We start from the raw sequence: 23,253 nt of genomic DNA, 5'->3' as shown, positions 1-23,253 counted from the left end.
GAATCTTCAGGACAATGTACTAAGCCCAGGAATATTAAGAAAGGCCAAAGACAAACAATTCCTCTTCTTTAAGAGTTCACAGTCTAATGAAGGAGAGAAAATCAAACAACCACTTACAAATGAGTTGTACACAGGATAAGTTGGAAATAACAGAAAGATGACAGAAGAATTAAGGAGGATTTCTAAAACTTTCCCATAGATGGTAGAATTTTAGTTGGAATTTGAAGGGATTTGAAAGATAGAGTATCTTATTCAAAGAACATCAAGGAGGTCAGTTTTGCTGGATTATAGAATATGTAGAGGTAGGTAAAGTGTTAGAAGGCTATAAAGGTTCAGGGTGGGGTTTGGTATATGTGCAGGGATTTTGAATCTGTAGCAATAATGGAATATTCACATCATATGAATATGCTGGTATAGTTGTGAATCACAAAATGCAACAGGCTCTCCCCATGGAGGATAGAACCAAAGCCTTTATTCACATACCAGAAAACCGAGTCCCAAAAGCAGAAAGCCAAAGTCATTACAGTAACCACAAAGTTGGTCCACATGGTTAATGCACCCACATTCGCAAGCCTTCACAACAGAACAGGCTCTCTCAAGCAGGGATCCTCCTCTCTCACTCATAGTAGCTCCTCAGCCTGGTTCTTGGAAGTTCTCAGCGGAAGTTCCCAGAGGAAAGGTCTCACCAGAAGAAAGGTCTCAGCAGAAACTCTAGCCTCCAGATGCTCACTGAGAGCAATTCTCTCTCTCTCCTCAGCAGCAGCTGCCCTGCCTCCAGGATGCTTACCCCAGGAAAATTCTGTCTGTCCTGCTGGTGCTCTTCCTTATAATATGCAGTAGCTCCTCCCTGTTCTGCCCCTTCCTGTTACATCAGCAACTTCCTCCCAAAGTGTAAGCTACTTCTCCCTTAATCACACAGCTTAAACAAAGTGTTAACTTGAAACAAGGTGCAAAGTACCTACTTACTTGCCAATACAAAGGGGCATGGAAGATATTCAGATTCCATTAACATTACAGAATCTCAAACAGGATTCTGTGTTGGATCCTATAAGTGACAGGGAGCATCTGGAGTTTATCAACTAAGTTACAGGATGTGTTCAGACTTATCCTTTTGGAAAATCACTTTGGTGACAGAATGGAGGATGGATGGGTGGGAAAGACTAATAGCAAACAGGTCAACTAACAAGCAACTACAATAGTCTAGGTATGAGGTAATGAAAATCTGGACTAGAGGGAAGGGAGTATAACCATAGCAAGTATAAGAAGAACTTATAAAGGTAAAATTGACAGATCTTGGCAACAAATTGGATAATGGGAGTAGGGTGGGTGAGGCTAGGTTGTGACAGGTAGAAGGATGGTACTCTCCCAGATTCTGCACTTAAGGGCAGCTATTTCATCATTTCTACCTGGCTGCAGGACTTCAACATGCCTTCTTTTTATGTTGTCTGTCCCCATTAGATCATCACCTCCTTGAAAGCAGGCATTCTCTTTTGTCTTTCTTATGATTTAGCACAGTGTGTGGCACATTAGTAAGTGGTTAATAAATGTTTAAAAAAGAAAGGCCTTTTCAATTTGGGGCATGTTAAATATAATATGTTTACAGGGTATTCACTTTCAGATATCCATCCAGTAGGCAGTTGGAGAAGTGATTTTGTTGTTGTTAAGTCATTTTTCATTCATGTCAGCTGTTTGGAGTTTTCTTGGCAAAGAATACTGGAGTGGTTTGTCATTTCCTTCTCTGTCTACTATACCACCTATCTGCCAGTGATACTGAAAATCAATAGAGAGATTAGGAACAAATAAGCAGATCTGAAAAACAACAGTTTCAGAATCAAATACGCTATTTGAGCACCTCACCCTTCCTTTCCTATATATCTATCATTGTATGAACAAACATGTTTTCATGAATTCATGGTGTTGTTATGGGATCAGTAAATGTGGACTGATTTTAAGAGGGTAAATTGAAAGCAAAGAAAATCTCTAAACTCTGGTTTTTGTTTTAAGATATTGAAAAATATTTCTATTATTAAAGATGAATAAATAATTTAATGAGCAAAATAAAAATAGGAAAAAAGGGAGGGAGAGAGGATGAATGGGGTAGCTAGTTGGCACAGTGGATAGATTGCCAGGCCTGAAGTTAGGAAGCCTTATTTTCCTGAGTTCAAACCTGGCCTCAAACACTAGCTGTATTTCCTTGGGCACATCATTTGACTCTGCCTCAGTTTCCTCATCTGTAAAATGAGATGGAGAAGTAGATGTAAACTGTTTATGTGACTGGGCAAATTACTTAATGTTTTAGTTTCAGAGACAACTTGCAAAGACTAAGATTTAGATATACATATATATGTATATATGTGTGTATATATAAATATACACACACATATTTACATATGTATATATGCATATATAGGTTGTTTCAAAAGAGTGCAATTTTAAACTATTGAAGTTTAACTTTCAATACTAAATAAAGGCTTTAAGTTTTAAGCTTTGATAGCTTGAAACTGCATTAAGACTGTTGGTTCACCCTTATAACTAGAGATAATCCCATATATAAATATTCTAAGGCACATACTCAAATGTGTGTTTCTATACACACATATTGACATACTACCGTTTGTTCATATCAGGCATATTTTTGCATTGATTTGAACCCATACTGTTTTTAAACCACAAATCAAAGCTCTTATAGAGCTAAATTTCTATACCTATAAATACCTGAAATTTACTTTCCAGATGAACAAGCATTTAGAGAACTTTGTGAAGCTACTATTCAACTGTCTATCTTGATATTTTATTGAATCCGTTTCACTGAATGCCATTATTATTTAAAATTACAACAAAATAACAGGAAAATCTTATCTGAGATAATGATGCTGTTCTCTTTTGGATAAATTACAAATCCTCCAACAAATAGAGTACTGATTTTTGGACAAGAGAATGAGAATATTGAACTGCAATTCCAAGTAAACAATGTTGTGATCATTGTCCAGAAGCCTTTTATGCTGCTTGTGGTTGACTATGAGAACAGAATAACTAAGAATTGGAGGATAGTAACCTTTATTTGTGTCTTTGGGGGCTATTGTTGTGTCTAAAACTGATGCCCTGATTGATCCTTTAAGAATCAAATTTCATAAGTTGCTTTAAAAAAAACTTCTCTTGCAAGACTACTAATGGTCTACTTGTGACTGGGTTTTCTTGTGTGATTTTATGCGTTTTTGACTTCACTATAATCAATCTAGCTAATCCTCTTTAAATGTTCTCTGATTTTTGTTGCTCAACCACTTATGTAAACTTCCTATATCTGAGATAGTTCCTACATAAATTTTGACCCTAGTTACTCCTTGTACTGTGATCAAGAGCATGTGTATTCTAAGAATATATCTGAGGCTTTACAGAATTTTATTTATCATGGCAACATGAATGCTTGAGGAAAATTTTAGAGATCAACAATTCTTAACTAATTTTAGATAGAAGGAAAGTGAGATGTTGTTATCTTATGTTCTTTTACTCTCATTACCTCTTCAATTCAGATAGCTTCCATCTTTCCATTTAGCTTTTTTTTAACACTACTTTCATTTTATTTGAATTTTTTTTCTTTCCAGGGAAAACATGTGTTTTACTGTATTTGTAAACACATCAATATGTTTACACTGATTTATGAACTCAGTACATTTTGGAATGTTGGAATACTCATTAGACCCAATGCAATATGCAACAACAGCCAAAAGGGGAGTAATACATTAGATTAGGACATTTCATGGTTAAAAATACTCATAGCAGCAGCTTTTGAAAGATGATTTTATTAAATCAAGTCATTGCACTTGGTCATTTTATTGCTACAGCAAAACAAGGCCATTTTATTATTGTTAACACCTTTCATTTCTAATTTTAACTGATTGTCTTATTCTGCTCATCCATTCCATTTAGCTTTTAATAATTTGTACAGAATCCTTTGCTAGCTACTTTTCTGAGTTAAACCCTCTTTGTTAGCCACAGAGACCAGTCGAATCTCTCCTCAAATTCCTAATGGCACAACCTCTGCTACACTTCATATTGATGTTCTAACCTTATGTATGATTGAAAAAATTGAGGCCGTTCACAGAGAACTCCTCCTCTTTTCTTCAATTCACATTATTTGGATTCCCCTCAATTATCAGCTCCAATTCCATCTTTCACTCTTTTATTGGATGAAGAGATCACTTTTCTTGCCAGAGCCTACCCTCCACAAACACCCTTGAACCTGTCTCCTCCAGTCTTCTCCAGAAAAATGCCTCCACCATTATCCCAACTCTCTCGGTAACTCCCATCTACTGATTCTTTTCTTGCTGCCTATAAATAAAGTTACCTGCTTTTTAAAAATATCACTTGATCTGACCATCATTCATAGCTATTATTTTATTTTCCCCCCCTTCCATGGAAAAAATCCTTGAGAAAACTGTCTACAATAGGTACCTTCTGTTTAACTTTCTATTCTTCTAAACTTTTTGCAGTCTGATTTCTAATCTCATAATTCAACTGAAATGATCCTTTCCAAAGGTACAAATAATCTTTTAATTGTGAAATCTCATGGTTATTTCTCAATACTGCTGCTTACTGACCTGCATACAGAATATGATCACCTTTCCTAATGAATATTCTCTCCTCTCTAGGATTTTGTAATACAGGCTCTCTCCTGGTTTTTCTTCTATGTATATGACAGCTCCTTTGCTGGGTATTCATCCGTTTCATGCCCACTATGTCTGTCCTGGACCTTCTTCTCTCTTCCCTATATACTATCTCACTTGGTAATATCATCAGTTCCCATGGGTTCAATTATCATCTCTATAGGGATGATTCTCAGATCTGAATATCTCTCCCTTGTCTCCCTCCTAAACTACAGGCTTATAGCAACAGTTGCCTTTTGGCCATCTATTAGTGGATGTTCCTCAGGCATCTCACAGTCTACGTGTTAAAAAAAAATGCATTATCCCAATCCATTCCACCCCATCCTCTATACCTTTGCCTTGAGTTTCTATTACTCTTTAGGGCACCGCTATTTTCCAAGTCAACTAAGTCCACAGATACTTCGCTTATACTACTTATACGCTTATACTACTATCTTAGATGTTCCTACTTATATTCTGCGCTTATCTCCCCATTAGAAGGGCACCTAGGCACATTTTTGCCTCTCTTTGTATCCCTACCACTTAGCACCTCGTCTGGTATCTAAGGACAACTTAATAAATGCTTGTTGATTCACTGGACTGAGTGGAAATCCCTTGCAGGTCTTATGATATGTGTCCTTTTATTCCAAATTTCCACCACTACAACCCTGCTGCTTCAATGAATTCTTTTCCAAATTGGCTTCTAAAACATGATGTTCCTTTAAATATTCAGTGAGGAACTGGTACAGCCAACTTCCTTGCTATGCCATTCTCTTCTTTAAATTCATCTCAATCCCCACACATCAGACTCTTTAGTCTAGCTAAAACACAATTTGACTTTTATTGTGAACCATTTGGTATATATGTGCATGCCATTGTTAGCCAGAGTTTACTAGATCATAAACTTCTTAATGGACCCTATGCTTATAACTTCTAATGCTATAAGAGTTGTAGGATTTTTTTTAATGGAAAAGAGTGCTACTATTCCTTTGTTACTGGTTCTATTGCAAGATATTTTCTTTGATCTATCAAAACTTCCCACACAAGACATGAAAAGTGTTGTTAAATTATGTAGACTTGCCTACCATTTTTCATTAAATAGGTATCTACTGGAAGACATTCTTCCTCCTTACCTTCAAAGATGAAGGACTAGGTGTTGGCACTTGCATATTTTTTTAACATGATTACTGTGCTCTCCACCAAATATCAAAGTGTGCTCTCTCTATGGTTTTCATAGAGCTCCTCAAGTCTTCACTTTTTATAAAAAAAAAAAACATCTGTTTGCCTTGTTAATCCAGGGAATGGGGTGGGGTGGGGAGAGGGGGGGTCAATTCAATCAGAATTATGGCTTCATATCATTTGGAAAACTTTGCCCTTCTCTTACTATGTTATCTTTCAAGGAACTCTAAACATATGAATAGTATCTTTATTTATAGTCAAAGAACCCAGCAAGGTCCAGATATAGTTAAAATGCCTAGACTTAGCCTCCCCATTATTAGCCATTGTCAAATGAAGGAAGCCAATATTCTCTAGTGCTATTCATGACCTCTAGGGAGATCGATATAAAATCAGTTGAAGGAATTTATGATCCGGTGTGACTCAATTGTCTCAGTCTCCTCTTAAAGGAAAGGAATTGGACATCTGGTTTCAGACACTAACTCATATCCCTGGACCCAGCAATTTGGCTATTCTGTCTTACCAGATCAGCAGTAGATATAGGTCCTTAGAAGGAAGGACTTTCTGTCCAGTGGCTTGAAGAAGCCCCTATGGAAAACCTGGCAACATTATCCCATACCCCCTACTTCTTTGCCTTTCAAAAAACCCTTCAGCCACATAATTTTCTCCTCTATCCCCTTGACTTCCTCATAGTCTCTCTTAACAGTCAAAACCTAGCCATCTTCTCATTTCTTGTGTACTTAGCACAACAATTTGAGAAAGAAGTGAGGGTGTCGTGATTCATATTTGTTTTATAATGAACATTTTAAAGTAATTTCACATTTTATGATTCAATATTCACATCAAACTTGTAAAAATACCACCCACTCATGCACATGGACCCACACTATGAAAGCCAATTATCAAAATGGCTTAAAGTCACTTCTGACTATGTTAACTTAGAAAATAGTTGGGGAGTTGTTCAGGAAGAAGTTCAGGAAGACACTCCTGAAGTGTCATATACATTTCATGGTTTTGTCTCAAGATATATATACATTGTATTAGATTAAAATTCTTTAATTTAGTACTTGGAGTTCCACTTTAGGACATTCTGTCAACCTAGTTCAGTTGCTAGAGGCTAGATGGAGGTTTCCAGTGCTTTATTTGGGACACAGATGAAAAAAAAGCACATTTTTCTGACACATCAATCTCACAGGCTGCCAACACATCACCAGGATACTGCAAAGTTGTTAACCTATATTTATCAGTTCCAAAATGCTTTACTATTTTATTTTGCTCCAGCCATGGAGGTCTATAGGGGTAACTGGAAGCAATCTTGATCACAAAATGTTTGTTTATTTTAAATCTGAGATGATTTGTTCAGTCTTGTATTTAGCCAAAACAGTCAATGAGATGGAAATGATTCTGGTAGGAAATGTATTTACCTCTCTCCCCCTCCCATGAATTTTTGGAAAGAAACTTTGAAGTGATTTTTTTCTTGGTAGTTATGTATTTCTCAACGTGCAGCTAGAAGTTTAAATTTATTTGCTCTATACCTACTTAGAAAAACCCTTAAAGTCAACATACCAAGAGACAATATAAAGACCTGAGACAACTAATTTCTTTTGCATGTTACCCACTCCAACAAAACCATAACTTCTGCAGGGAGAATCCTGAATACCTTCCATAGAAGTGAACTAAAAGATTTCATAATGATTAATTTTTTTTACCCCTAAAACTGATCTCTTTTTTGGCAGAAATAAGTCAGCATAGTAGCCAATGAATAACCATGATATCAATAAAAAAAATGGAGGGGAAAGTTATTGTTCATTTGTTTAATGATCACTGTGGTACTGTTTGGAAAATGTCACTTTTTCCTCCTTCTTAGACACTGTTAATTTTCATTTATGTTTTCTCTGGCACTTAATGAGGAAAAAAATCACTCATTTATGACATATCTCTCATATTATCTTATCATTTTCTGTGTGGGAATCTCTCTGTATCTGTCTCTGTCTCTATCTTTGTCTCACTTTTTCTCTCTTTGTCTCACTTTTTCTCTGTCACAAAAATCAGTGGTCAATGTAGTATATGTAAGAAACTGTACAAGGTAACTATATAAAGAAAAAACTGAAATAAACAACAAATAGTTCCTGTAATCAAGGAGGTGAAATTGTAAAGCCAAGTACAAGCAGCTTTCCAAAGGACTGCTGCTGTGGATAGTTCTCAGTTTCTGATGACATAGTATAGTGAACTCCATTTATTTAGCAGTAAATTAAAGCAAAACATTCACAGAAACCAAAGTTCAGCATTCACAATGTTATAACAAGTTATCATTAAAGTGGTCTTATAGTTTTCACCAAAGTGGCCACATAGTTTTAGGCAAAAGATGTCATTCAGTAAGTCCTTAACTCAATCATCCTTAAGGAGCAAGCCTCCTTAAGGGGCACAGAGTACAAAGGTCAAAGTTCTCCACTCCCAGGTCACATTGTCTTAATCTCTCAGTCAAAAAGTCTTCTTTCTTCTTGAAGGGAAATTAGTTTCCAATCATTCTTAACTCACTCATCCTTAAGAGGTTGTAATGGCAAGCAAAGAAGTAGTTAAGACCTTGTTTCAGTTCATGATTGTATTCAGATCCAGAACTTGTGAACTCTAAAACTTGTGAACTCCTGTTGCTGATACAACAGGAAAGGGAGGAGCTAAGGACCATATATAAGGAGAGGCCCAGGCTGGACAGGGCAGAATTGAGAACAGAACTTGTGGTGGCAGAACTGAGAAGAGAGAAGAACTGAGAACTGAGAAGAAAATTAAGAAGAACTGAGCAGAACTGAGGAGAACTAAGAAGAATTGAGAAGGAGGCTCTTGTGGTGGAGAAGGAGAAAACTTGTGGTATTCTGGCACTCTATGTTTGTTTGTTCTGCCTGTGTTGATGTTTGTTTGTGATACTTTCTACAGAAGCCCTGGGACTTTACTGGAAGCCCTGAAAGAGGATTTTCTGGTTGTCTGTTTACAGAAGTCCTGGAGGTGGATTTTGGAGGTCCTGGGACTTTACTGATGATTTGTATTGACGTCTTGGACCATATTTGTGAGTCTTTGTTGATTTCTATACTGATATATAGACGATGTGTTGAGTTCTCAGACCTTGTTGGTGGGTTTGAGTTGATTTCACAGGCAGATAGTGAATTGATGATGATGCCAGCAATGTGCATGAATATTGTTTTGGCTCTGTTAAGCTTTGTCTTCATAGAAACAGGAACTGTGAAGGACTTGAGGTGAATTGGACACTGTGAGCTTCAATACGGAACAGAAACTGGACAAAGAACTGTACAAGGAGCTGGACAAGGAACTGGGAGCTACCTGCCTTTGAATTCAGGTGACAGTTGTGTAGATTTGAACAGGAACTGGGACCATGGAAGAGGAACCACAGAAGCTGAGAGCCATCCTTGAGTCAAGATGAAAAGATCTCTTTTTGGGTACCTGATGCTTATTGAGAAGATTATGATTTACTGAGACTACAATTTACTGTGACGTAGGGGTGGAGAACTTTGACTTTTGTACTTTGTGTCCATTAAGGAGACAAGCCTTCTTAAGGATGATTGAATTAATTACTTACTGAATGATTGAGTTACTAAATGAATGTACTTTGTTTAAAATTATGTGACCACTTTGGTGAAAACTATGTGGCCATTTTAGTGATAAGTTGTTATGTCATAACATTGTGAATGCTGCACTTTGATTTCTGTGATGTTTTGCTTTAATTTACTGCTGAATAAATAGAGAGTTCACTATACTATGTAATCAGAATCTTAAAGCTATTCACAGCAGCAGTCCCCTGGAGAGCTGCTCATGCTTGGCTTTACAGCAGTATAAGGTACAGAGTTCTCCCACCCCTAGGCCACAGTAAATCATGATCTTCTCAGTCACCAATAAGTACCCAAGGATAGGTTGTTTCATCTTGACTTGAGGCTGGCTCTCAGATTCCATGGTTCCTCTTCCATGGTTCCAGCTCCTGCCTTAATCTACCCAATCTTCACCTGGATACACAGGTAAGCAGTTCTCAGCTGCTCGTCCAGCTCCTTGTCCAGTTCCTCATCCCGTTCCTTGTCCAGTTCCAGATTGAAGCTCACAGTGTCCAGTCCACCTCAAGTCCTTCACAGTTTCTGTTTTCTGGGAAGACAAAACTTAACAGCAAAAATAACATTCATGCACATTGCTGGCACCATCATCAATTCACTATCTGCCTGTGAGAAATCAACATAGACACACATACAATGTCTGAGAGCTCAACAGAAAGCCACAAACAAGGTCTAAGAACTTAACACAAATCAGCAGTATAGTTCCAAGACCTCTGAAACCCTCCTTCAGGACTTCTGTAAAATGACAGCAAAAATGTCCTCTGTCAGGGTTTCCATTAAGGACCTAGGGTTTCTGTATAAATTATCACAAACACAAATCAACACAGACAGAACAGACAAACAGAGTTCCTGACCACCACAAAGTTCCCCTTCTCAAATCTGCTCTCTCCCAGCTTAGGCTTCTTCCTCTATATGGTCATTAGCTCCTCCCTGTTCTGCCCCTTCCTGATGCATCAGCAAGTTCCTCCCACTGTGGGTTTCACAAGTTCTGTTTCTTAACAAAGACTTGATATAATCAGGACAAGACTCAAAAGAAACTTGAACTGAAATGAGGTGCTTATTAAATAGCTGGAACAAGGAGCTAAGTATTTCTTTGCTTGCCATTACAGACATGCACATATATACACATGCAGGTGTATCTGAGTGCATGCGCATACACACACATACACAGTTACTAAGGAAATCTCTTTTGCATTGCATTCCACAATATTGCCACAGTGGATAGAGCATTGGTCCTGGAGTCAGGAAGACCTGAATTCAAATTCAGCCTCAGACAATCACTAACGGTTTGACTCTAGGCAAGTCACTCAATTGCTTTTGCCTCAGATTCCTCATCTGTAAAATGTGGGTAATAACAGCCCCTACCTCCCAGGGTTATTGTGAGGATCAAATGAGATGATAATTGTGCTTAGCACAGTGCCTGGCACATAATAACTACTATATAAATGTTAGCAGCAGATGTAGCAGTAATAGTAATAGAAGGAGTAGCAGTAGCAGTAGTAGTAGTGGTAATAGTAGTAGTAGTGGTAGTAGTAGTAGTAGAAGTAGTATCAGCTTACCTTGTTTTTATAGAAATATGGGGGCAAAAGACTAGAAACAAGAAAATGTGTTATTATGGACAAACTGGCATGACCTTTATACACTATAATTATTGAACACAGTCATAACTCCATTCTTGTGCTCATAGGCATTTTAATTTACATATATTTGGTTTCATAATAAAATATGTGTTGTGGTTCAAGCTAATAAAAAGATAATACTGCCAATGCCCCCTCGGGGATGGCGGAAGTGGAGGTGGCAGACGCAGCAGGGATGAAGCAGTTCTGTGGAAGCAGTGGTGGCAGCAGCAGCACAGTTGTGGGCATGGACGTGGAGCAGAGTCGCTTCCCCCACTGCGTGGTGTGGACTCCTATCCCTTTGTTCACATGAATTTTCCCCATTGTTGGCCACATAGGCATCTGTACTTCCATGGGGATCATTTGGGACGTTGCAGGCTCCTACTATGTCTTGGAAGACAATATGGCCTTTGGGAAGCCTGTGAAGTGCTGGAAGTTGGATTCCTCCAAAGTACACTCCAGCCAGCCAAATGCATGGGACACTGCAGTGCACAAGGCATCAGAGGAATATAAACATCTCATGCACAACCTTTGCTGTGACAGTTGCTACTCCCATGTAGCTCTGGCCCTGAATCTGATGCACTACAACAACAGCTCCCACTGGAACATGATGAAGGTCAGCCTCTTCTGCCTGATCTATGGGAAGTATGTCAGTGTTGGGGCATTTGTGAAGACCTGGCTTCCCTTTGTCCTCCTCTTGGGCATCATTGTTATGACTGCCTTTGTCTTCAACCTGCAGTGATGGCTGCACCCTACACCTGGCCCCTGGAGTTCAGAGGCTTCACCTGGAAGGAGACTGGACCTCATGTACACACGCTCCATGCCCCACCCTCCCAGAGCTGGCTGCTGGGTCTAGACCCCTACCTCTTTTTGTTGCAGATACTATTCCCTCCCCAAAGTACTGGAGCCTGCCTGTGAGCTTGGAGGCAGGGTTCTTAGCAGCCAAAAATCAAGAGACTGAGATGATGACGGGGAAGGAGCCAGTTACTCCTACTTCTGTTTTAGCTAAGCCAGGGCCCTTCCTCTTCTCCCCACTCCCTGGGATGGAGCAGGTGACCTCTCTTCACCTTGTGAGATCTTCCAGGATGCTCTCAGGGAAGGGGTCTGGCTCTCCTCCCAAGCCCAGTCTTCTCTCCCCTTCCTGATCTTTCCCACTGAGTCCTGCAGCCTGGCACAGCTTGCCTCTGCATCCACCACAGGCTTTCCAGGCCTTTCCTTCTCATCCCTGTCTCCCCCACCTCTTTCAAATAGCTCTGGATCCCTGTCTTAGGGGAGGGGCAGAAGGGCAGCCATAGATTCAGTCACTCTAGCCTAGCTGAGGTCCAGTGTTAGCCAAGATGCCTCACCAAAGTCAATACGGCAGGGCCTGGCTTTGGGAATGAGGTGCCCTGGTTTCCCACCAGCACCACCCAGCCTCTAACCTCTGGTTCGCCTTCTCTGCCAGGAGCAGGTAATAAGTCATGTATAATTGAGAGGGTTAGGCTGATAACTGCTATGACAGCCAAGAAATGAAGAGGCAGGTGCCCCACCTTTACCCCCTCCTCAGAGGCATGGTCCTTAGGGCCTTGGCTTCTAATTTAGGATAGAGGATGATTGGCTGCTTCTACTTCTCCCCTGTCTGTTTTATTGTGGAAGGAGACAAAAGTTAGCAATTCCTTACCCAAGCAGAAGGCTCCACTTCTATAGGCTAATAGTCCCTCCCCTTAACCGTGGTGTGAGAGCAAGGGGACAGAACCATAGTCGAAACTTCAAAGGGCTATGTATCACTGTGCCCAGTGCTACATTGACCAACCCTTGTAAGCCTCTCCTGGAAGGGCATGCACTAGGTAGATTTCCTCACTATGGTACCTTTACTTTAGTCACCCCTTCCTTCTTCATGTTATGTGATTAGGGCCTGACCCTTCCAACCCTTTGCCAAGCAGATATAGCTTACTCCCTGTCCCTACCCCTCTGAAGGGCAACTAAGCTCCTGTGAAAAGGGGGATCAACAGGCAGGGCCAATAAAGAGGCTTGACTTCAATAAAATAAAATAAAAATAATACATCATAATCACTTCCCTATCGAATATCTTCTTGAAAATCTATATAGGACAATCTCTATAGGAGACCCATAAGTATTAAGCTCTTAAAGTAAATTCCTTAAATGATTTTGAGTTTAATTTCAGATTATTTTACACAATAAATACTCCCTTTTAAAAAAAATCTTACTTTAACAAGTTTCCATGTAATATAAAGCTGTGTTTCTTTTAAAGTAATTTTTAATAAAAAAAAACCTATGCATGATCAGTTAAAATATGTATTCTATGCCAAATATGATTTATTGGTCGTGTATGCATCAATAGTCAAATAAGTTTTCCTCAAAATAATCTTCAGTGAATATTGCAGAATGATATTTTATGCAAGATCTGAATCACGTAAATGTCTAGAATACCTCAGAGCCAGGGGAAACATGAAAACTGTCTGTAAATATGTGAAGCATTGTCATAAGGAATAGACATTTGTTCTTCAGCTGGGTGGTGCAGAAGGTGAGTGCTGTTTTTGTAGGCAAAAAAGACATGAGTTCAAACCCTGCCTCAGACAATTAACTCTCTCAACCTCAGTTTCATCATCTCTAAAATAGGCTTAATAATAGTACCTATCTCACAGGATTGTTTTGAGTATCAAATTAGATTACATATTACAGTGCTTTTAAAAACCTTAAAGTGCAACATAAATGCTGCACATGAGTGTCTGTAGCAGCAAGCACCCCAGCATCCCCAGGATGGTTGCCAACACAGGTTCTTAAATCTGCTTTTCTAAAGGAAATCAACTCAAAATGGGTTAACAAGCTTACTTTAATCAATCAAACATATATCATTTACCTAGTTCAGGGGGAAAAGGTCAGCACCCCAAACTTCAGAGTATACAGACAGAAGTTACAAAGCAGAAGTTACAAGAAAACAGAAAAAACATATCAAGTAGACAGGCTTCCAAACTGTCCAACCATTACATACATACCAAACCACAGTTACCAGAGAGGGAAGCATCAACATCTGGGTTTTCAAAGCCCGGGGCTCTCAATGGCTGCCCAGAGTCTCATCTGGTCAAATCACACAACACTTCTCAAAGTGAGCCCCAAAGCAAAGCCTCATGTCAGGGCTTATATATCCTTCTCCTGGCTCAGAGAATGTAACAACCTTCTTGACCCACTGCCCAATCACAAAGTATCTCCTGAGAAACAAGCTCCAGGTGCACTTAAGCCTAGGGGCAGGGAAGATCTTACAAATTTACATGATAGATTAAATGGGCTTTGAAGTCTCTTATAACTCACATTTTGTGATTTTATGAGTTTCTTTTTTTTTCTTTCGTCTTGTTTTTGGGGGATATTTGAGTGAAGTCCTTCAGAGGAGGAGGGAGTTGTCTAACTTGTACATACTGGATTATGTAAATACAAATGCACTAAATTTGGAAATTTTCTACATATTTATACAAGTTTATCCAAGCTCATTCTGATTTATAAATATCTACTAAATAAGGGCCTTTATTAAAGGTATCATATATGCCCTATAAATTTTTAAACATTGTTTTATATGCCCAAATATTACATATTAATTGATATACTTTAAATTAAAAAAATTAATACATTAAGGCTAATATCTAGTTAGAATATATGCATATACTTTAGATTATTTGTTTTAAAAGTTATTATAGGAATTATGTTAATTTAATCCCTATAAAATATTCTAAATGTTCTCTATAATTCTATTATATATAATTATTCTAATATTTTATACAATATTATATTATATATATTATTCTAATAATATTATTATACTATTATTCAATATATTCAAATCCTATAAATATATACAGAATCCTATAAAATTAGCTAGATGTTATTTATAATTCTATTATTCCATGTATACAATTGTTCTATTATCATTATATAATGTTATATGTTATTATACAATTATTCAGTTATTAAATATATACAAATCTTTGTAGATCTGTAGACATTTTCAGTTATGCTAAAAGCATCGCAACTTACATTGTCCTGTTTTATACAACTTTAATGTCATAAAATATGGATAAGTATTGAGTAGCAAATTTAAATATAAACCTTATAAAAATGTTAGAAAACCACCAAAAAGAATTGGGTATATTTAGGAATGTTCATCATTAACTTGCCAAATTTATATCACCTTCTTTCTCTTGAGTACCATGCACAGGAAAATATGTGTCTTCTTGTGCAAGAGACATTGTAGATTCTTCATGTTTATGGTCATGTGGTTATATTCATTCTATTCAATAAAACTATTATTCACATTTCCTATCATCAAGGCACTGATGATAAAAAGATGAAAAAAAGCCCCTTTCACAAATGAAGCTGTAACCTGATAGGGGCAATATGGTGTACGTAAAAACCAATCATATATTTTAGAAAATTATTAAGTTCATAAAGGAGATCAGGGAGAGGTGCCTTAGAGATTCAAGGAGAAGGGGGATCACCTAATCATAGATTTCTAGGAAGGATTCTGGAAAGAGGTTCCACTTGACCTGGGACCTAAAGAAGTAGGAGACTACTTTATTATATAAAGTATTTTTATTACTTTATTATATATATATATTATATAAAGAAGTAGGAGACTACATCTATTAAGAATAGATGATGAAGTTCCAGTCCAACATCGGAAACAGTATCTTCAAAAGCACAAAAGTGGAAGGAGGTAGGAGACAGAATGGGTAGGATGAGAATACAGAGTCCATGGAGGAGAGTAGGGTAATAATTGCTTGTACAGTTGGTTGGTACCAAATTGTAGAGGGCCTTACATATATTTATCTGGGAATTCATAAATGGGGAACTGAAGTTTTTGAGCAGAGGAATAAACTGAGGGCACTAGTGGTCTTGCAAAATAACTTATTGTAGTCATCTTCCCTTTTCCTTGGATTCCAATCTTTATACCCCATTTCTAGACTTTTTGATTTTTGATCATTGTAAGAAATTTGAAGCTAATGGCAGGTAGATAAACAGTATTGAGAAAAATATTTTCCACGGGTGGGGCATAATGATATGCAGAACAGACAGTGTGGCATAGTGGAAAAACATGAGACTGGGAACTAGGATACATGCAAAGTCTGCAACTACTGAAATAAGTGAGCAAAGGTAAATCATTTATCCTTTCAGCCCTCATTTTCTTTACCTGTCTAATTTGGGGATGATAGTCCTAGATTGTTTTCAACCATGTAATTCTAACTGACACATTCTAATACAGACATATTCTAATATTTCATCATCTTTAAACAGAGTGGTATGTTCACCTAATCATGAGAGAACATAGATGTGGCATTAGGTGGCAGGGGCCTAAAGTAAATGGACACTTTCCAAGAAATTGTTTGTTTGACATATTTCTAATATTTTATATTTAGGAAAATGTTTTTGAAAAGTACATTTTAAAGCAGATTTATATTTACATTTAAAAATAGATTTTTTTTTTTTTTAGAAAATCTAGTACAGCCTGAAGACAAGTGTACTTTTCGGTCTGTAGACAAGATGAAAAACAACACTTTTCCACAGAGTGTGATTTGTTCTGACATAAATATTTTAAATATGTTAAGCTAGTACTTTGCATTGTGATTTTTTTAAAAGGAAAAAAGAAAAATGAAAGAGGATGTCTTTATATTTATCAGCTATACATGCAAGGGGAATTTTCAGGAAGATGATGTTATTTTTACACTAGGGGCTACTTTGGACCACTATGGGCAATAGAAGAGATATTCACTAACTTCGAATTTGAAATGATGGCAGATTACAACAGCTAATACTTTATGATTCCTATTTATAAGTGTAATTAATACATGATCCTGGCCCTTCCACCCCCAGCCTGCTCATGCCTGGCTCTGATCTTCCTTTAAACAGATGACTGTAATAGCATAGAGTTTAAAAACCAAGGTACTGGTGTGAGCTGCCAATGCAGATGATTTTTGACTGATTTGTTGTTGTCAGGACTGTAGTAGTGTACCAGCTACAGCCTTTTCAAACATCTGTTTGCTCAGTAGTGAGGGAGCTGAGTAAGCTTAAAATTATGTTGCACATTACTGCTCAAGGTTTTATACTTACTTGAGTATGTGAATCTCAGCAAGAGATTATTAAAGAAATCTGTCCAAGGAATTGACTGCCAAATTGACTTAGAATTTAACAATGAATATCTCTCTAAAGCATGAATGAAGTTGCACACCTGTGGATAGCTGATTGTCACAAGTGACAAGACTCATTTGTAGTAGGCTGTTTAATTCTTTCAAAACACATTTGTATGTCTCCCGTTCATTAATATTCACTCAATAGGAAAGACTGAATTAAAAGAAGCATAATGCCATAGAAAACATAGGGCCAGTACTCAAAAGACCTGGGCTATGGTGCCACACATTACAATTGTGACCTTGAGCAATTGATTTTAATTTTGTGAACCTCCATTTCTTGTTGTACATAATGGGTACAGTACCCCCTGCTTCCTACTTCAATGGGTACATTTCAAGAAAACAAATCAAATAATGTATTTAAGATGTTTTTCAAATTTCTTTTCAAAGCACTCTACAAATATAATGTGTTAGTGTTATTATTTCTGACTGATGTTTCCCATGAGTGCATTCATATATTATCCCTTTGAGATATATGGGAAAACCTTACTTTTTATTTTAATTAACACATAATTATTATTGATTCACTATACATATTTATAACAGGTTTTGTTTTTCTTGATTTCTGTGGGAAGTGGGAGGTGGTAGGGAGAGAATTTGGAACTGAAAATAAAATTGAACTCAAAATATATAATTAAGACTATTTCAAGCAAAAATAAGTACTATTTAATACAGACAAAAAAATTATCTGGACCTTTTAAAGAGACTACTCTTTTTCCTCAGTTCATGGTATGGTCTCATATCCTTGTGACATTGTAGATGTGATGTATCACAGCAACGTAAATGTCACAACACAATTCATTAACTCTGTTGATTTTAACTGAATTGTATAAATTACAAAATACTCAATCCCCTGACCTTGAGTTGAGTGGCATAATTAGCTCAATGTGCCCATGACCTTAGGGTATTCTATGGGAATACTGCCCTAACCAAGTACCACTAGATCAGTTTACTTGTTGGTTAGAAAATACTGTTTCTAGAGAAGGACATATAGCAATAATTCACTAACTATATCAGTTAACATAATTATTAAGCATCTCAAAAGACTTGCTGTTGTTGTTATTATTACTGTTGTTTTTCCTAAGATCTTCCTAAAACAATTAAAATGGAAGTGATTCAGTTTCCTGGCATGGCACTGGTAGATTGACCTTGTTTCACAGGCATACAACAATGAGGTCATCACAATGGCCCTGTAGACCTTCAGTTTGCTAGTCAGTCTAATACCTCTTCTTTCTCATACTTTCCTTCAGAGCATCCCAAACACTGAGCTAGTTCTGGCAATGCATGTCTGTACACAATGTTTGTAAATCTGACCAAGACTATTGATACTGTTAGTCATGAGGGTTTATGGAAAATTTGGTTGCCCCAGAGAAGTTCATCAGGTTTGTACATCAATTTCATGATGGCATGCTTACCCAGGTTCTAGATAATGGACAATGCTCTAGTGCCTTCCCAGTCACCAATGGAGTGAAGCAAGGCTGTATGCGTGCTCCCATGCTTTTTACCATGATGTTTTCAGCCATGTTGTCAAATGCTTTCAATGAGGATGAGCACAGCACCGAGGTCAGCTACCCCACTGATGGTAAATTCTTTAATTTGAAAAGGCTACAAGCCAAGACCAAAGTGGAGGGAGTGTTGACAGATGATTTTCTTTGTGCAGATGATTGTGCACTCAGTGCAGCCTCTGAAGCTGAGATTCAACAAAGTATGGATCAATTCTCTATTGCTTGTGCTAATTTTGGCCTAACAATTAACATCAAGAAAATACACGTGCTCCATCAGTCACCACTACACCATCCACACATGGAACCATCAGTTGCAGCAAATGGATAAATTCTGAATGCTGTGGATAAGTTCATTTACCTTGGTAGTGTACTTTCCAGGGATGTACACATTGATAATGAGGTTGATGCACGAAATGCCAGAGCTACCTCAGTGTTTAGGAGGCTCCAAAGGAAAGTATGGGATAGAAGAGATGTTTGACTACCAAACTAAAGGTCTTCCGTGGGATATAAAAAGGAAAGAAAGATGGAAGGAAACAGGCCTGCTATGTGCCAGAAGCAATACTAAGCACTATCTTATACTTAGCACGAGATATTGTCTCGATTGATCCTTACAAAAATTTTGGGAGGCATATGCTATTATTATCCCCATTTTACAGTTGAAGAAAGTGAGGCAGACTGAGAGATTACTTTACTTGCTTAGGGTTACCTGACTAGTAAACAAAGTCTGAGACTAGATTTAAATTTAGGTTTTCCTGATTCCAGGCTCAAGCATTCTATCCATTATATATCTAGTTGCCTCTAGGTTCCTCCTTAGTGATGAAATATGTTCTCTGATTGAATTTGTTTTGACTAAATTTTCTTGCTACCCAGGTACTAAGCACAGTTGTATGTAAGCTGCTTAAAGAGTAAAGTATCAGCAGCACCTCATAAGTTTGGGTGCTTTAGGCAAAGCCACAGTTGCCTTTACCGTGTGTGTGTGTGTGTGTGTGTGTGTGTGTTACGGTTTTTATTGGGGAGCAGGGAAGGGTTTTGCTTCCTCAACATAAAATGGTATAAGAATCATATACTGAGACCAAGAATGGACAAAGTTATCCAACTTGTTGTATGTATGAAATTGTCCCAGTTTTTCAGGAACATGTGTAGTAGCAAGCACCCTAGCATATCCAGAATGGCTGCTAGCACAGGTCCTTAGATCTGCTTTTCTAAAGGAAAGCAACTCAAAATGGGTTAACAATCTTACTTTTATCAATCAAACATACCTAGTTCAGGGGAAAAAGTCAGCACCCTGAACTTCAGAGAAAACCAACCAAAGTTACAACAGAAAATAACACAATTCAGCAGACAGGGCTTCCAGCTGGCTGGCCATCACATCCATACATAGTTAGTTACTAGAAAGGGAAGCACCAACATCTGTGTTTTCAAAGCCAAGTGGATCAACAGCTGCCCAGAGTCTCATCTGGACAAATCACACAACTCTTTCCAAAGTGAGCTCTGAAGAAAAACCTCAAATAAAGGTATATTTAGCCTTCTCCTGGGTCAGAGAATTTCACAACCCTCTTGACCCACTGCCCAATCACAAAGTAACAAGGTGTGGGCATTCCTGAAAAATAAACCTCCCACCACAGGTTCCATGTGACCACATTCAGCCTATTAGGGAGCAAAGTATATTTTCAAATCAGAGAAGGTTCTCAGATTCATTTAAGCCTATCAAGGGGCCAAGGGGCAGGGAAGATCTTCAGATTCCCATTACAACATGTAACATCGTAAGGCTAACATTATAATCTTAATTTCTATCTCTTTATAGAAATGGTAACCTGGCCTTTCCATCCAATACTGTTCTTTACTGCTGCACTCATACATTGTTCCTAAGTGTTAAATTATTAAATGCTTTGATAATTTGTGATCTTATTAATGTCTATATACCATCCACCAGAACAAATTACAACCCTTCTGTGCCTTCTTATCTTCTGTGGACTTTTTCCATATCTTTCTATAAATTCTCAGGATTTCTATAAAATCCTCCTTAAATACAATGTTCCAGAGTCCTTCTAGAGCTCTTGACATTTCATAGATGCTAATGAAGTACCTAGACTGGTCATTGCTTCTCCTTTCCTCTTGCCATATGGCCAGCTCTACTTCTTCTTTGGGCATAGACCTCTTTGATGATCTACTGCATAATTCTTCATTTTTAATGTGCTGTAGTCTACTCACAGCCACCATGTTCTTCTTCATTGTCTTTTGTGAGACTGTCAAGTTTAATTCTTCAGAGACTGTACTATTTCATGACTATAAGACATATGACCCGACCAAAAGAATAGTGTTAGAAATGAATTTTATTTTAGGCAGATGCTTGAGATCATTAAAAACATAGAAAAATTATCTAAAGAAAGCCCAGAACATTTTCCTTAAAATGGAATATTAAGATTAAATATAAATACATGAGAAAGGTCCTGTGAAGATCATCGAGAAAGATCTTCACAGAATCTTTTTCATGCATTTAGTAGGTAGCTGGTGGCATATTGGATATAGTGCTGGATGTGGAGTCAAATCTGTTGCCAAATGTTCTCTGTGACCCTGAATACTTACCTCTATTTACCTGTTTCCTCAACAAATTATTATAGCACTTACCTTGCTATAACAACCTTGCAGTGTTGTTGTGAGGAACAAATGAAATAATATTTGCAAAAGCAAATTCTACAGTACCTAGCACACAGTAGGTGCTATATAAATACTTATTCCCTTAAATGTGCTAAGACAAATATATTACTCAGGTTGGAGGCTGAGGCCAAGACATTCCCCTCAGTCTGTTGCTGTTGTCTCTGCTCTTGGGGCAGTTTGGGAAAATGGCATTATAGCTCCTTTCTATCCCTGGAATTATGGGTGACTCAACCTTAATAATCAGAGGTCTGTCAGGGCTTCTTGATTCTAGAAATAGGTGTCACCCTTCTGATCCAATCCAATACCTCTTCCCTCTATCATCAACTGGAAAATCTTTATGCTAAAATAAAATCCCATAATGCCTTCTAAATTGTGTTGTTTTGCCCTATCTTGCTTAAATCTTTCTAAAATGCAGGTAGGAATGTACCTCTACATCACCACCACCCCCCTCTTCTCAAGAGCCTTCAGTAACTCTCTATGACCTCTAGGATAAGATAGAAAGTCCTCAGCAGCATTTCCGTCCATTACAATCTGACTTCAGCCTAAATGTCCACCCTTATTATTTGCTACTCCTCTTTACATATTCTTATGTCCAAGTCTGTCCAACTTGATGCTCCTCAAACTCAGCACCTCGTTCTGCATCCATGTCATGCATGAAATCCAGTCCCTATTGGAACCTTTATTTTCCTTTGAAACTCAAATCTCAAGCCATCGCCCAGTTTTCTTTTTCTTTCTATTCTCTTTAGTTGTATTGCTCCCTACCTCCTCAAATTAGCATAGGTTCTTACCTGTTTATATTTCCTACTACCTCCCACCTTCAATGGAAAATAAAGTCCTTGAAGGCAGGGACTGTTTTCAATTTTGCCTTTATATCCCTTGTTCCTATCTTAGTGCTTTGTTTGATTTTTTTGGAGGGCAGACTTGCCCAAGGTCACATGGCTAGTAAGTGGTAAGTGTCTGAGGCCAGATTTGAACTAAGGTCCTCCTTCCTCCAGGTCTGGTGCTCTATTCACTACACCACCTAGCTGCACCCCCTATCTTAGTGTTTTGCATAGTATGCAAAATCCTTTTATTGAAAGAATTTGTTCTGTAAAATTTGGATTCAAGCAAGAGACCACACTGGAGGATCTAGAAGGCCAAATGTAGTCTCTAGGTCTCAGTTTCTCCACCCCTGTATGTAGATAAGTAAGTGCTTGTTAAATTGAACTTCTGTATTCCTACAATCTTAAGCTTCTTTGTAATCCACATAAATATTGTTGAAGCATAGTAATGGGAATAATGCTACAGAGCTAGAATATAAAAAGCATGAAGTTCATATCTAATCATTTAAAATATTCAACCACTTTATACTGATTCAACCATTCTGGAGGGCAATTTGAAACTATGCCCAAAGAGCTATAAAACATGCATACCCTTTGCACAAGAGATAACACTACTAGGTCTGTATCTCAAAAAGATTTAAAAAAGGAAAAGGACCTATGTGTACAAAAATATGCTTAGCAGCTCTTTTAGTGGTGGCAACCAATTGGAATTTGAGGGGATGTACATGTAGCAGCAAGCACCCTAGCATACCCAGGGTGGCTGCTAGCACAGGATCTTTGATCTGCTTTTCTAAGGAAAAGTAACTAAAAAAGGGTAAACAATCTTACTTTAATCAAACATATATATCATTTACCTAGTTCAGGGGAAAAAGTCAGCACCCTGAACTTCAGAGAAAATGCAAACAAATTATAACCAGACAAAAAAATCCAGACAGAGAAAACAACACAATTCAACAGACCAATAGGCAGGGCTTCTAGCTTTCTGGCCATTACATACATACACAGTTAGTTAGAGGAGAGAGAAGCACCAACATCTGGGTTTTCAAAGCT

At 37.8% G+C, this 23,253-nt stretch overlaps 1 protein-coding gene and 1 pseudogene across 6 annotated transcripts in view; both read left to right on the top strand.

Moving 5' to 3' along the window:
• Positions 1-23,253, top strand: part of CTNND2 (catenin delta 2) — a 1,206,354-nt gene that overhangs the window by 449,075 nt on the left and 734,026 nt on the right. The window lies entirely within an intron of this gene.
• LOC138153064 (transmembrane protein 222 pseudogene) lies at positions 10,657-11,812 on the top strand (annotated as a pseudogene).

The sequence above is a fragment of the Petaurus breviceps genome, unplaced genomic scaffold, assembly GCF_028583685.1.
Source record: "Petaurus breviceps papuanus isolate PSGF00001 unplaced genomic scaffold, PetGlider_PUasm1.0 151, whole genome shotgun sequence".
In the NCBI taxonomy this organism is placed as follows: Eukaryota; Metazoa; Chordata; class Mammalia; order Diprotodontia; family Petauridae; genus Petaurus; species Petaurus breviceps.
The sequence above is the reverse complement of the archived record's forward strand: the minus strand, read 5'-3'. Positions and strand labels throughout refer to the sequence as shown.